We start from the raw sequence: 15,716 nt of genomic DNA, 5'->3' as shown, positions 1-15,716 counted from the left end.
AAATTTTACACCTGGCCACTCTTCCTAGGGATGCCCTCGTCACCCCACTTGGACTCTGTCACCCCAGGCCAGGTTGCCCCTGCAGCACGGTCCTACCCTATTCACCTGCTCAGGCTCTGACACCCCACCCTGAGCAGCCTTCCTGGGTGGACACCTCTCTCTGAGTCATAAAACCCTGCGAAGGATTTAACACCCAATTCTGGTATCTCCCATTCTTAGGCACAGAGGTCACCTTGCTCTGCCCCTCCTAATGCTTTTAGGACCAAATTGTTGAGAAAAGGAAGAGAGAGGAAAGAACAGCTCAAGTGACGTATTTTTAGGAAGGAGAAAGAGTCTTGAAACCTTGATGCATAAAAGGGTGGGAAATGAGGAATGCTAAGAGGGGAGAAGTGGGGCCCTAAGAGCACAATGAGGCTTCAAGAAACACGGCTTATTGGAACTGGCCCCTGTTCTTGGGGCGGTTTGCGTGTTTGAGGAGTCGACTCATATTTTTCTGGGCCGAGAACACTGCCACCAGCCTGGAGCCTCATCAAACCGCTTTTTATTAAAAAAAACCACCCTTTGGCTCCTGACGTCCTTTATGCTGATTAAGAACACTGAGTTGGCTACACGAACAGGGGCAGATTGTTGCTCTGCCTGTTGAAGCAGGAGAGGCTTTTGATCAAGTTGAGTGGGAGTTTATGTTTGAGGTACTTTAAAAAATGAATTTTGGAGATAAGCTTATGAACTGAATTTGAACTTTATTCCACGCTCATTGAACGGAAATGTTTCAGATCCTTTTAATCTGCAAAAAGCCCATTGCAATTGCCCTTTTAAACCCCTATTTTTCTTTAAGATAGAGCTCCTTCTCAGATTGCTTATCATTTTTCTACCTACTGAGAAGGCCACTACCAAAATAAGCAGAAGTTTAAAGATGGTTGACTTTTTTCTTTCCGAGGGGATGGGAAACTCCACGCAGTGCTCTCTCCCTCCATCTGGGGCCCCTTGAGGGAGGGTGTTGCCCAGAAGTAACAGAGAGACTGAGCTCAGCTATAGCCTGTGGGGTCGAGAGCTGATTGCACAGAAGGCAGAAGCTTGTGGGTTCTCATCTCAGTTCCCCCACTGGCTTCTGTGTGACGTTAGGTGAGTCATTTAATTTCTACCTTTGTTCTCCGTCTGTCACTCCTCATTGGCTTACCTCATATGGGTGTTGTACGGGCTGATTAATGGACAGGGCACTCAACCATTGCCCATGTGTGATGAGCTCAGAAAAGTGAGACAATGAACTCAGAGAACTCTTCAGATTAGAGGTGATCTTTTCCTTTAGGAATGAGCTATACTTAGGGTACTTTTTTTTTTTTTGCCATTTCTGTTTTCTTATTAATTCAGCTCATGCTCTTATTAATTGTATATATAATAATATGCTTGGTTCAACGCAGATGAAGTCATCCACCTCGATATTTTTTTGTGTGTACTTCTCATGTGTGTGGCAGTCTCTGTATTAGAATTAAAAAAAATCTTTAAAAAAGCATAATAATAATGAGAAGGCCAGAAAATGTGAAATATTTATGAGCAAATATTCATGCTTATATTTCTACTGTTAATTCTGATAATGATTTTTTTTGTTTTTGCTTTGGAAAGACACTTCTCATTTTATTACAAGATTATCTGAGAGAGGCAAAGCTTTAGTTTCCTAAGTGTTTATTACAGATATATCTTAGATTTTTACAGGAAGGACTTCCCACTTGGCCACTTCTTTTAGAATGACAGCCTTCCTAAAGACATGGTATTCTACTTAACAAATTTCCACATAGCTGTTTCTTGCTAAAAAGGACATTAGCCTAAATCAGGCCTAACATTTGCAGTGCCAAACACATAATAAAAATGATTGCATGAGTATATCCTGAACATAGAACGTTGCACCAGATATGCATGAACTGAAAACTAAATGACAATGTCTCAGTCCTGAAAAACCCCCATTTATGCCCAAGTGAAAGAGCCGCTTTTCTCAGCCCACCTCCTACCCCACACAGATGGTCATTGCCTTCAGCTGATACCTAAGGTCAACATGCCAAGAGGAAAATAAAAACACAAATCATGCAACACAGAGTGGGGAAATAATGGTTTGGCAGCCTTGCTTCCCATTATTGGCTTTGGCTCCGAATAGGGCTTCTGGTTGGCTGTTGTAGGAAAACTTTTAGACTATTTTTGACAGATACAGCAGGCCATATGACATATCTATTATTCCTTCAGTCTAGGCTGGCTCGAGCACACAGAACCAACTGCCTTCTGTCCCTATCATTTAGTGACATTTTATTTCTGAGTACAGCTCTGATAGCTCTGATAGCCCCAGCGACCGCCCCCAGAGCCTGTTTGAGGACCATTGCCTCTCAGAGGTAGGACCTCCCTGCTAAGGTTTTTGCAATTCTGTAGCTACTGAGCTTTCCAGAGGAAAAGCCAGATCTGATTTTTCCTTTCTAAGATTATGCCATCAATTACTGTGTCAAAACTTAAGGCATCAATAAACCCTTTGGAACCCTTTGGCCAGAAACTAGATAAAACATTACAGAATTGCAGCAAACCCTAACATACATGTGTCAGAGGATCCAGGAACAATGGTTCCCCCTTCTGTAGGCAGCTGGACTTTTCAGAGCCTCTGTTTTAGGAGAAAGGTGAGGCAGGTTAAAGGTTCTTCTTGGGATTTAGATATAACTCATGAAACTTCAAGTGTTTAAAAGTAATCTTTAAAAAAAATCTTTTTATGTTGTAACCTTAGCCACTTAAAAACCCCAAGAGGCCTGAGGTCTTTTCTGTTGATGTTCATGTTCTCTGACCTAAGCAAGAAAAAGGGCTTAGCCATTTCTCAAAATCTGGGCCTTGTAAAATTCACTCTGTGGTGTGCTGAAGGTTTGGGTTGACTGATTTCTAATTTTCTTAGGAATTCTGAACATTTTTAAGAACTTAATTACAAATTATTTTATTCATTTGAAAGGGGAAGCAGGGAGAAAGAGAGGGAGTTATCTTTAAATACCATCAACAGTCAGGGCCCAGGGCCTGGAACTCCATCTGGGTGACCCATGTGGGAGACAGGGACCCAACTACTTGAGCCATCACTACTGCCTCCCAGGGTGCACATTAACAAGAAGCTGGAATCAAAAGCAGAGCTGGGACTCCAACCTAGACACTCCGATATGAGATGTGGGTATTCCAAGGAATATCATAACAGCGCCATCAAATGCCTGCCCCAGGAATTCTAAGTTCTAGGAAAATGGAGTTTCATCCAGGGGGCAGCTTTGCTTTTGCAATGGCTTTTCATTTTTTCTTGTTCTAGTCCCATTGCCTTAAAAATTGAATTGTGATTATGAGAGGGAATGTCTTTCTATAGACGGGGAGATAGACAATTGAGTCAAGGAAGACTCTGGATTCCAGAGGTTCTGATTTTGCCGTAATTCGCTTGTTTAGTGACCCAAGGAAAATCTTTTTATTATTTTGCAACTCAATTTATTTATGAGTAAAATAAGGATCCTGACATTTATTATACAGGTAGCACACTAAGAGACTTGAGAGCCTGGGTTCTGGAGGCAAAGAGCCTGGTTTAATTCTCTGTTCCTCTGTCTGTGTGGCTTTAGGCACATTCCTTCTCTCTGTGCCTCAGTTTCCTCTTCTATCAAATGAAGACAATAATAGTTCTTCAGCCTGCCTCATAGGATTGTTGTGAGGAACACAAATGATGGTGTAGGTAAAATGCCTGGCACACAGCACCCAACCAGCATTAGCATTGATGTTAATTTACTGATGTGGAATTAGTACTGATAGCAGTAATATGACCTAATCAGAGATACTGAGATCTAAAGAAGTAAAGAAATCAGCGCAAACAGAAGTTTACCTTTAATCTAGTTCCCTGCTTCTGACTCCCCTTTTTCCCAAGCAACTTTACAAAAGAGCCAAGATGTCAAGAACTTCTCCAAGTGTGGCTTCATTGGAAATATTTCACAACTACCGTGATGTCAGGAAACATTTAAGAAATAGGCGGAGTGACACAGGACAAGGAGCAGAATGGGAGGTCCCTGCCACCACACCCGGGGCTCAGCCAGGCATTTGCAGGAACTCTAGCAATATTCTCATAACAATTATTTTGGGTGGCATTTGGATTTTGCAAACATTAATTAGTAACTGGAATAAAGTATAGGCTATGTCATTTGTTGGCTGGGCGGATGGAAATACAAATAAAGAAATGCTTAAACATGATGCACCCCAAAGTGTTCATTGACAGAGAAGTGAAAACCTAAAGCAATTAGAGATACGGCAAGAAGTCAGAGGAAAGCTAGGTTTCATTTTGGTCTTGAGGAGCTGGTCCTTATCTATATTTTCATGAATAATTTCTACTTTTCTTCAACACTCCCCTTTCACTTTGTCAGCTCTGCCCTTCCCAAGTCTCATGGCTATGCTGTGATCAGACTTCTACTTCACCCTTCTTAGAAAGCTTCCTTTTCTATCTTGTTGCCATATTTTACTCATTCTTTCAGGCCTTAAGTACAACTTATTCTCCCTATACATCTCTCTTTCCTATGCCACTCTGAGGGTTTCTCTGAGTCTACAGGAACTATCAATCCAAAGATATGACTCTTATTTCTGTGCTAAAGCAACTGCAAAATGTTCCCCCAAGTGAGGAATACATCCTTTCTTCTTGTCCTTTGTTGCAGGTTTTGAACATCTACAATGTGGCACCTGTGTGCTAGCAGCCACATATGATTTGTATTCCATAGACTTTTAAAAAGTATGACTTTAAGATATTAAATTATTTTCTTCCGGCCCCTTAGCTGTGAAGAGACAAGAATGAAATTGAAATCTGAGTCTACTTCCTGTAGAAAATCTCATGTACTGAAGATGACCAAGATGTGGTGAGTAGGTAGGAGGGTTGGGAAAGGTGGAGAAGATCTGGCAGGTGAGCCCAACAGTGAATAGAATTGGTCACTAAATTTAGTAGTTAGTTGGATGGGAGTGGGTTGGGCAAAGTTCAAGATTGAGGACATAATGGAATGAGAGGCCAAATGGAATCCTTATGGGTGACCACAGGGATATGGAGCCTCCTCTGTCATGGGGACACTTGTCCACAGTTGGCCTGAGTGCTGGCAGAGGTCTGGTGTCAGAGGGAGAGTTCCCAAAAATAGCAAAGTGGAGCCAAACTGTGCAGTTCCTTCAATGACTGAACCCAAGCCCTGAGGGTAAATCCAGAACCGGAAGACAAAGCCAAATGTCAGGAACTGGGTGGACACTCAGTTGCGGTACAGATTCAATAGTAAATGTGGGTGCAGAGCATGGGTCCAAGTTGCACTGAGTGAACACAACTGGTGCTCTAGGGTTTGTTTGAAATGGCTTCAGGGTAAAGGCTGAATCAGTGTGGCTTACTACAAGGTCTGGAAAGAGGAGAAAATAAAGGACCTTAGATGATCACTCTGATGTCTGAATGAATTGGCTGGGGGAACTGGAAGTTTGGTTGTTCCTGTGGATTCGTTCTGAGAGGAGAAACACAGTGGGGAAAAGAGGTGCGGAGTCACACACAGACACTGGGAATTGGGTGAAAGTGGACTAGAGGTGAGCAGCTCGAAGACTTGTTTATTTCAGTTGGTGCAGCAGCTTATGTAGCTTAGGCAGCCAAACTGGTCAAGGGGCGGTTTATGCCGTACCCAATCACTGGCTGTTGCTAGGCAGGCTCCTTTGCCAGGTGGGTTCCACTGCCATTTCCTGAGTAACTGAATGCATGTCTCACTCACTTGCCTGCGCCATCTTGGCGCTTCTCATTCCACCACAGTTGGTGACAGAATCAGTGAAGTGCTTCTGCAGAACTGATTTTATTAGGAGCAGCAGTTCTGGGTAAGATGCCCTGTCCCCTGCAAAAGTCTCAGTATGGAGTACAGTGTGTCTACAGGGAGTCGTATTAGATTTTCCGTAAATTTCTTGGTTGTTTGTGGGAAAGCTTCTGCAGGGAGGCCACAGGATGTTTTAAGGCTGTGATTCCTTCCTTCCAGAAATAATGTTCTTTTTTTTTTTTTTTAAAAAAAAAGGCAGAGTTACATAGACAGAGGAGAGGCAGAGAGAGAGAGAGGTCTTCCATCCGCTGGTTCACTCCCCAATTGGCTGTATCAACCGGAGCTGCGCTGATCCGAAGCCAGGAGCCAGGAGCCAGGAGCTTCCTCTGGGTTTACCACGCTGGTGCAGGGGCCCCAGGACTTGGGCCATCTTCTACTGCTTTCCCAGGACACAGCAGAGAGCTGGATAGGAAGTGGAGCAGTCGTGTCTTGAACTGGTGCCCAAATGGGATGCTGGCACTTCAGGCCAGGGCATTAATCCACTGCACCACAGCGCCGGCCCCCAGAAATAATGTTCTATTTGTTCATTGAATATCGGTTGAGCACATATAAATATGCTAGGAATTGGGCTAGGCACTGGAAATAGTGGGAAACAGGCATCATGTTTCCGTATACTTGGAAATTTATTATTCTGGAAGAGACAGAGATGGAACAAATAAACACACAAACGAAAGCATAACATTGGCAAGTGAATTCTGTGAAAGACACGAGAGAGGGTATAATTTAGATTGGGGTGAGTGGAGAAGCCTTTCTGAAGAACCACTATGTATGCTGAGATCAGGTGGATGAACAGAGATTAATCTGGTAAAGCATAGGGGATGAACGTTCCAGTCTGAGCAGATAACATGTACAATTGAAGTAGGCAAAAACTTGCAGAAGGCTGTTGGAATTCAGTGAGCAAAGGAATTGTATCCCTAGAAATAGGTAAGGTCTTTCTCTGCTGGGCTTATGATTTAGGGGTTTCAGATTTTATCTTGTATTCAAAGGGAAGACACTGTAGAGCACTGAACAAAAAATGGTATTGGGAGTAGATGTTTGAGCTCTGTGGAAGCTGTGGAGGCTGTGGAAGATAGACAGGTGGAAGTGAGAAGACCAATTAGGAGGCTATTGTGGATGTGCAGGCAAGTTAGGATCACATCTAGGAGTAGTGGCAATGAAGCTGGAGAGGTCATAATAGAGATAGGTCATACGGTATTTTCAAGGTCAAATCCACAAGACTTGGGGCCAGCAGGTAAAGCTATTGCCTGCAGCACCGGCCTCCTATATAGGTGCCAGGTCAAGTCCCAGCTGTTCCCTTTCCAATTAAGCCCCATGTTAATGGCCTCGGTAGCAGCAGAAGATGGCCCAAGTGTTTGGGCCCCTGTATCCATGTGGGAGACCTGGATGGAGCTCCTGGCCCAGCCCTGGCCTATGTGGGAGTGGACCAGAGAGGGTCTGTGTCTTTGCTTTTCAAATAAATAAAATAAATCTTTAAAAAATCTACAAAATTTAATGAAGTTCATGGAAAATGGAACTAAAAGATTTATTTTGATATAAAAACTTTGAAATCTATCTTTTTTTTCATATGATGCACTTTCTGTGAACTCTTTGAAGATCCTTTCATACTATAATTTCTGAAAGGGAAACAACTCTTCAAAATTACATGGAGTATAGAGCTATAACTGTAAAATTTGTTCTAATGCCAAAATTTCAATGAGGACGCTGAATTCTTTCCAACATATACCAGGAAAGAAAGAAAATTACATGTCTTCTCTTGATGATCCCAGCCAGTCAGCATGCTGGGTTATGAGCAGTCAAATCTAAAATTGTGTGTCTTACCATTTTGAAGCTAATGTTCTTAGTTGCAGTCATTAATCTCTTACTTGCTCCAGCTTTATTTGTTTATATAAAACTACAGCTGGGTGAGTTTTATCAGATATGAGTCTCCATCTGAGATGGTGACAAAGGGATAGTGGTGATGTTATGCGAGCTGAAATGCAGACAATAGACACAGCACAGGGCAAACAGAGCCTGGAGCCCACCAGGACAGCCAGATGCTGCAGGGATCTACTTGTGTTTTGAGATGAGCATCTCCTTAGAAAAATTCTTTCTAGCAAAGTAGTGTTCTGATATTTATTTGCAAATTTTGATAATAACAGAATAATACAGATATGTAGACTTCTAAGAGCTCAAAAGCAAGGACATAAAAGTGACTTTTACAAAATTCTAACTCTTTATATATGAACAAAGGAGTCTTGTGTATGAAGTCTGTGATGAATGTATTATGTTGAGCCTGTAGTTTTGAGAATGTAGGAAAGGTACAAAGCAGTAAGAACAAAAATATCTTGTTCTTCCCATTTCAGCTACTTTCCCCCAACCTTAGCTACAGACCATAAAAACATTTCAAAAGAAAGAGCTGGAGTGTAACTCAACCTTTCCTTCCTTCTTCTGTGGTTCCCTTTCACTCTTCCTAAGAATTGGTGTCAAACAAACAAACAAGCAAGCAAGCAAAAGCAAACTAGAAGCACAGATTTGTAGGAGTCTCTGCCTTACTCCTCTTAGGATGCTCAGTCCACAGTTACACTCCATACTGTCCTCTCAGAGTGTTGGCATGGCCACACAGGGGAAATGAGAGGAATCTAAAGGACTCAGAAAGATAAATGTCTTTGCCTTGTTCTTTTGAGATGCCAGGGATCTGGAACTAAGACACCAAGGCAAATACACTTGAATGGTGAGCGAGGCCCCTGTGAAACAGACAGGGCTGGGTTTTGAGTTCTTCTTTCTGACAGGAAAAGGGATAAAAGAAAAGGAGGAAGGGGAGTGGGAGGTAGAGCTGGGGAGAAGCAAGCAATAGCAATTTGCAGCTGGGATCAGCTCCTCTTTCTCATTCTTCATGGGCCTGAACGGTTCTACATACCCAAGGATGTGAGTAAACAAGCCACTCATTGGAGATCTTTCCAATGGTATTATCAGTTATTGCAATCACCAGCAAATAATGGAGAGCTTATTGATCCAACATTAAAAAGATATAATTTGGGATCAGTGTGGTGGCATAACGGGTAAAGCCGCTGCCCTCAGTGCTGGCATCCTATATGGGTGTTGGTTCGAGTTCCAGACACTCCATTTCTGATCCAGCTCTCTGCGATGGCCTGGGAATGCAGAAGACGGCCCAAGCCCTTGGGCCCCTGCACACGCATGGGAGACCCAGAAGAAGCTCCTGGCTTTGGATGGGCACAGCTCCGGTCATTGTGGCCAACTGGGGAGTGAACCAGAAGATGGAAGACCCCTCTGTCTCTCTCTCTGTAACTCTGCCTCTTTGTAACCCTGCCTTTCAAATAATAAATAAATAAATTTTAATAAAAGGTATAATTCACTGTTAGTGAGCCATTCAGGGGTTTTCCATATTATTTTTAAGAATTTTTATTTATTTATTTTCATTTTATTTGAAAGGCAGAGAGAGAGAGAGAGAGAGAGAGAGAGAGATCAAGCTTCCATTTACTGGCTCACTCAGAGCTTGCAACATCCAGGGTTCAGCCAGGGTGATGCTAGAGCCCAAAAGTCCATCTGGGTTTCCCATATGGGTGGCAGTCGCCTAAGAACTGAGCCGTCATCAGCTGCCTCCCAGGGTGAGCATTACTAGGAATCTGGATTGGAAGCAGAATAGCTAGGACTTGAACCACTCCAATACGGATTGTGGGTGTCCCAAGCAGCAACTTAATCTCTGCACCAAACACCCATCCCTCCATATTATTTTTAAATAATAATATTTTAAATAATAATATTGTTCAGTATGGTATAATAGAAGCAGAGAATTTAGCTTCTAGTTGGGAAAATCAGTGTATATTATCAACTGGGTGAACTTGAACAGATTCCTGCTAGAGTATAAATTCCATGAGCTACAGTTCATAATGAACTAGCAAGTAGTAGGCACTCAATAAGTACTTGTTAATGAAGTCAGTTGTATTTTCTGAGCCTTGATTTCTCCTATGAAAGAGGGGGAGGTAATACCTTAAAGGGTTATCATCAAGTGATATATAGTATATTATAACATGCCTGCCCCCAAAAGACAATCTGGTCAGAGAGAGTCTTGGAATAACTTCATTTGTATTGTTGCCTCCTGGCATCGTTTGTTCTTGTGTCTCTCTCTTTCAAGTTTTACACTTTGGCTTGCTTTTACCAGTTTGCTTATTAGCCTTTTATCCCTCTCTTAGCACCACCTTAGGATAGATTTTAGCTGTTGTGAGGAATGCAGGCTTTGCTTCATTAAAAACTATCAGCCAGAAAGCAGAATACTGCCACATGTGCGGCCATCGGGCAAGCTTTTCATGATGTGCTAAAAGAGTATTCACATACAAACACAGTGTGTTGCTCCTCTGGGGACTTTTGGCCATCAAAATAAATGTTTTTGAACAAACAAGGTCCTCCAGCCACTTCCTTTTATCTCTGTGTCTGCTCTCCCCACCCCAACCCTGATTCTATTTTCTGGCCACCATAAGTTGCTCTCGTTCTTAAACAAACCACATTGTTTTTGGACCTCTATCCTTCTAGTATCTGCTTCTTCTGCCCAGACTTCCTATCACTGTGCCCTGTCTTATTTTTTTTGAGGATTTTATTTATTTTATTTGAGAGGTAGAGTTACAGTCAGTGAGAGGGAGAGACAGAGAGAAAGGTCTTCCTTCCATTGGTTCACTCCCCAAATGGCTGCAATGGCTGGAGCTGTGCCAATCTGAAGCCCCTTGTCTTATTTTTAAAATTTAATTTTACTTTATTTGTCTGAGAGGCAGACACACACACACAGGCACAGACTCACAAACACCACACATATGCACATGTGTGATCGGGGAGAGGGAGAGAGAGTGAGAACTTCCATCTCTTGGTTTATAACCTAAATGATTGCAATGCCCAAGGCTGGGCTAGGCTGGGCTGAAGCCAGGAGCCAGGAACTTAATCCAGGTCTCTCATGTTGGTGGCAGGAACCCTATCACTTGAGCCATCATTGCTGCCTTCCAGGGTTTGTATTGCCAGATCGCTGGAGTTAGGAACAAGATCTGGGAATGGAACGCAGGCACTCTGATATAGAGTACAGGTATCTAAACTGCTAGATTAAATGCCTACTCCCTAGGTCTCATTTAAATCTCACATCTTCAAAATTATCTTTTCCAATCTTTCAAAGTAGCTCTGACCTCACATTGTATGATTCCATATTTCCCTGTGCTTTCTCTTTCACAGACACTAATCAGGCCTCTTACTATTTCATGACTCTCTTCCCCACTACATTATGAACCTCATGAGCACGGAATTTGCTTTGTTTACCATAAAAACATTCTCAGTGTCTGGCACAAAATGAATACTCTGAGATTTTTGCTGAATTGAGAGTGAACAAACTAAATGAATGTCTCAGAAAGATTTCACCACGGGAAGGGGTCTCAAAGGTATAGTGATCATAGTCTCTCAAACAAAAGGCAGGAAGTATTCACTAATAAAATATTTTCATTTTTTATTTAAGTTGTTTATATGAAAATTCTATCAAGCTGAAAACTAAAGAATCTTTATCTATATATTTCATCATTTTCCTTTATCAAAGATTAAATTACTTGATACTATGGTAATAAAGACCTAATTTGGTATGAATGCTTTTTACACTTAAAGTAACCTAGAGCTCAGTAAAATAAAAGCTTTTTTAGTGGATTTATATTTTTTGCAATATTAACTGAAGTTTTTTTTGTTCTGAACATTCTTATTTATATACTGTGCTTGATTCTAGATACAGACAGCATGAGTTTAAATCTACTTTCCAATACTTAATTCTTAGATTTTAAGTAAATTACTTTAGCTCTGTTTACCACAGTTTCATTATTTGTACTTTGAGATAAAAATGGTGGCCGGTGCCGCGGCTCACTAGGCTAATCCTCCGCCTTGTGGCGCCAGCACACAGGGTTCTAGCCCAGTCAGGGTGCCGGATTCTGTCCCGGTTGCCCCTCTTCCAGGCCAGCTCTCTGCTGTGGCCAGGGAGTGCAGTGGAGGATGGCCCAAGTCCTTGGGCCCTGCACCCCATGGGAGACCAGGATAAGTACCTGGCTCCTGGCATCGGATCAGTGCGGTGCGCTGGCTGCAGTGCGCCGACCATTGGAGGGTGAACCAACGGCAAAGGGAGACCTTTCTCTCTGTCTCTCTCTCTCACTGTCCACTCTGCCTGTCCAAAAAAAAAAAAAAAAAAAAAAAAAATAATGGTACCTGTTACCTGTCTAATATGGTTCTTTTGAAAATTGACTGAGGGACATGTAAAATTACTCGATTGGCACTTATCTGTCAATAGATGTTGTTTTTATTATTATGAAGGCAGAGGGCAGGCACAGCTGACAACAAAATCGTCATTGCTCAGCCTTGCATTTTCAGATGCTTTTAAAAGTCTGTAACAGGGTGACATCAGAAAAAATGATGGACCAAGGATCTATGAAAAGTCTTCCTTTCATAAAAACAGCAAGAAAAATGGGATGATGGTCTGAGTAAACTTTTCAGAACTCAAGATTAATCAAAAGCTTGTAGCAATCCAGGGAGAATTTATTCAAGAAAACAGTTGAACTCCAGCAAGAACAGCAAGCCTTGCGACATTTTTAACTTGCTCTGTTCCCAGTCTCTACTCTTTAGCCCCACAGTAGCCTGAAAACCAAGAACCCACAACCACTGTGAACATCAGCAGGGCCACCAGGAGGGTAACTCTTGCAAAACCTTATTTCCAGAGAGTTGTCATGATTTTACCTGCTTACAGTTGTCTGGAAGATATATTCATTGGACTATCTTTGTATAACTTAACCGGGAACTCACCCAGAGCCACTGCAGAATACTTTCTCCTGAGAAGAGATTTGTTGAAAATATTTAGAGATAATTGATTAATTTTGGGGCTGCCAGAAGTGGTGAATAACAGTTGGAGCAAATATAAGGATCCTTCAAACAGTCTGCGGGAAAAAAAATGGCATTATGGGGCTGGTGCTGTGGTGTAGTAGATTAAGCATCTGCCTGCACCCCTGGCATCCCAAATGGGCACTGAATTGAGTTCCAGCTGCTCTGCTTCCAATCCAGCTCCCTGCTGATGGCCTGGGGAAGCAGTGGAAGATGGCCCAAATGTTTGGGTCTCTACACTCATGTGGGAGACTCAAAAGAAGCTCCTGGCTCGTAGCTCTAGCCATTGCGACCATTTGGGGAATGAACCAGCAGATGGAAGACCTCTCTGTCTCTCCCTTTTCCTGTTTATAACTCTGCCTCTCAAATAAATAAAATAAATCTTTAAAAAATGAAATTAAAAGTTGATTGTGTACAAAAGAATGCTGGAGTCTATGCAGTTCTTTTCCTAAAATTCATTTCCCGTGACCATTTTGAAAACCTTTAATAATAAATTAATCAAAAAGCCTGAAAGAAAAAAGCTAAAGAGTGAGATGTCTATGGGAACTTTGAGAAACTGTGATATATTCCTGGAAATTTAGAAGGGCACGTGCATGTGTAGGGCCCTGTGCATGCCAATAGCTGTGTCTGTGCTTGGAAAAGAACTGAGAAAACCTTAAACTCCTATCTGACTGACCTTGAGGCTTTTCTGAAAGTGAAGGCAAAGGGAAGGTTGTCAACTAATACCAAAGGCATGCCCCAGCATGCACAGAGTTCTGTAGCAAAGACTGGAAGGCTTTCCATTGCCAGAAGTTTAAAGAGTACCGCTTAAAGTTACCACTAAGCTACCTGATCAGAGACATCAGCAGCCACACATGAAAAAGAACAAAGAATTTTTTTCAAAATTAGTTCAGAAAAGTCACTAGACAAAACAATAGCAAATAGTACAACAATAAATCCTGAGCAAAGCAGGGAACCTAATTTCCAGAGTTGTCTTGTTTTTTTTTTTTATCTTTTATTTTATTTGTGTTTTATGTGTAGTTCTCAACAAGAAATTCTAAACTTTCAGAGAAGAAAAAGAAGAAAGGCACATACACAGAGGAAATAAAGCAATAAATAGGAATTCTCCTTGAAAATGCTCATACATTGGATGGACTAAAACATTTTAAATAAGATAATTTAAAACATGTTCAAAGAGCTAATGGAAAATAGAATTATGTCTCACAAAGTAGAGAATATCAGTAAAGAGGTAATGATGCTTCCAAGAAAAATCAAATAGAAATCTGGATTTGAAAAGTGTAACAATTGAAGTGAAATTCTCTATAGGAGGTCAACAGAATATTTGAATAAGTATTAGAAAGAATCCAGAAATATGAAATAGGTTGGTTGAGATTATCCTGTTTGATTAACACAAAAAAAAATGAAGAAAAAAAAAGTCTTACAGAACTGTGAAACACCATTGGGAATACATACATACATATACATACATACACACATATACACATACGCACATACATAGTGAGGTTTCTGAAGGAGAGAAGAGAGAAATGAGCAGAAAGAAAGCTCGATGATGCAATGTCTGAAAACTTCCAAGCCTGATGAAATGACTGTAAGAAATACATTAGACTGAGAGCCAAAGAGCTTTTAGTTTGCAAAAAGGAAGTTTCTTTCTTCCCCATTTTGATGTAAGGCATACCATTTCTACATGATGTAAGGAAACATGTATAATGATGTCAGATGCTTCTAGGCAGATGGAGAAGATATAGGACCACTTCCTGGGCTAAGTGGAGGAGCTCAGAGCATTTAAAGAGGAAAGTTACAGCTGGGATGTAAGTATGCTTTGTACTCTACACCCCCTCTCCAGATAAACACCCTGAACAGACATGAATAGAAAATTCAGAGTTGCTTGTGAATTCCTCAATTCATCTGGAACTCTTGGAAGATTGCCCTGGGAAAATCTTTTGATGGAAGGTGGAATTACAGTAAAGAAGAAAGGAAAATACAGTGTTCTTAGGTGAAAATAGTATGATAGAGTTGAGTGCTCACTCTTTGCCCCCAAAGTCCCTCAGTCTGTGAAGTTAGAATAGATCTGCAAATTGGTTTACATACCTTATAGTGGGACCAGAGTGAGGTTTAAAACCAAGGGTGAGTCAGAGAGAGTCACCATCATTCAGAGCAAGGGGATCCAGAGTCGAGGTCATGGGAGAATGGTGTAGCAAATGATGGGATGAAAGTTGTAACTGACTGGTGGAGGATCCATGATGCCACTGAGAAATGGTACAAGAGAAACTATCAAGCCTCCAGGTAGTCCTAAATCAACAAAGAAGCAACAAGGACAGATTCCTGCAGCTGATTTTGACCATCAACATAGTGCAGACAGAAGTTGCTGCTCAAGACTTGGTGAAACAAGCTTCAGGAAGGCCAAGGAGGGCAAAAATGACACATAGACCAATATCCTTCTGCTGATGTTAGAATGATATCAGATCTCTTCTTGAATTTATTCTGTGGAGAAGAGGAGGAAGAAAAGTGAAACTTAAGAGACTGCATCTTTAATTTGGAAGTGATTTGAGCCCCTAGAATTGGCACAACTAAATTTTCTGCTATTAGAGGACATGAAATCTAGAGAGCAAAATGTAATTTTAGCCATAGACAAAGAAAACTATATCTTGCATATCTTGACTGTAGCACTGTGAAAATGTCTTCCTGCTATACCAATTTGGGTTATTCCTCACTTACTTTAAAATTATTTTGTATCATATACACATTTAATTGTGTAAATTAAATACTCTGAAAAAAGAAAAATATTCTTTGAATAGTGTGGGTAGGTCCACCCACTATTCCACTCAGTGAGCATATGTCCCGAGTGAATGTGAGCTGAGACATGTGAATGAGCCATTCCCTAGGTCTGTTCAGTACCCAAGGGTTTCCCATAGAAAGAAAAAAAATTTCTCATCAATCTAATCATGATTCTATTGGTGGAGATATATAATTTTTACAACTCTAAATACA

The 15,716-nt window shown here is 41.4% G+C and overlaps 1 long non-coding RNA gene across 4 annotated transcripts in view; it reads left to right on the top strand.

Moving 5' to 3' along the window:
* Window positions 1-751: 751 nt before the first annotated feature.
* LOC138849636 (uncharacterized) overlaps window positions 752-15,716 on the top strand; it is a 246,831-nt gene continuing 231,866 nt past the window's right edge. For 3 of the 4 annotated variants that reach the window (XR_011388625.1, XR_011388622.1, XR_011388624.1), the window contains exon 1: window positions 4,796-4,880. This is a non-coding gene — a long non-coding RNA (uncharacterized lncRNA). Of the gene's footprint in view, window positions 1,123-4,795; window positions 4,881-15,716 lie in introns of those variants that run through there. The other variant, XR_011388623.1, reaches the window with a different exon arrangement.

This window comes from Oryctolagus cuniculus, chromosome 5, assembly GCF_964237555.1.
Source record: "Oryctolagus cuniculus chromosome 5, mOryCun1.1, whole genome shotgun sequence".
Classification (NCBI taxonomy): Eukaryota; Metazoa; Chordata; class Mammalia; order Lagomorpha; family Leporidae; genus Oryctolagus; species Oryctolagus cuniculus.
This window is presented reverse-complemented; position numbering and strand designations above follow the sequence as displayed.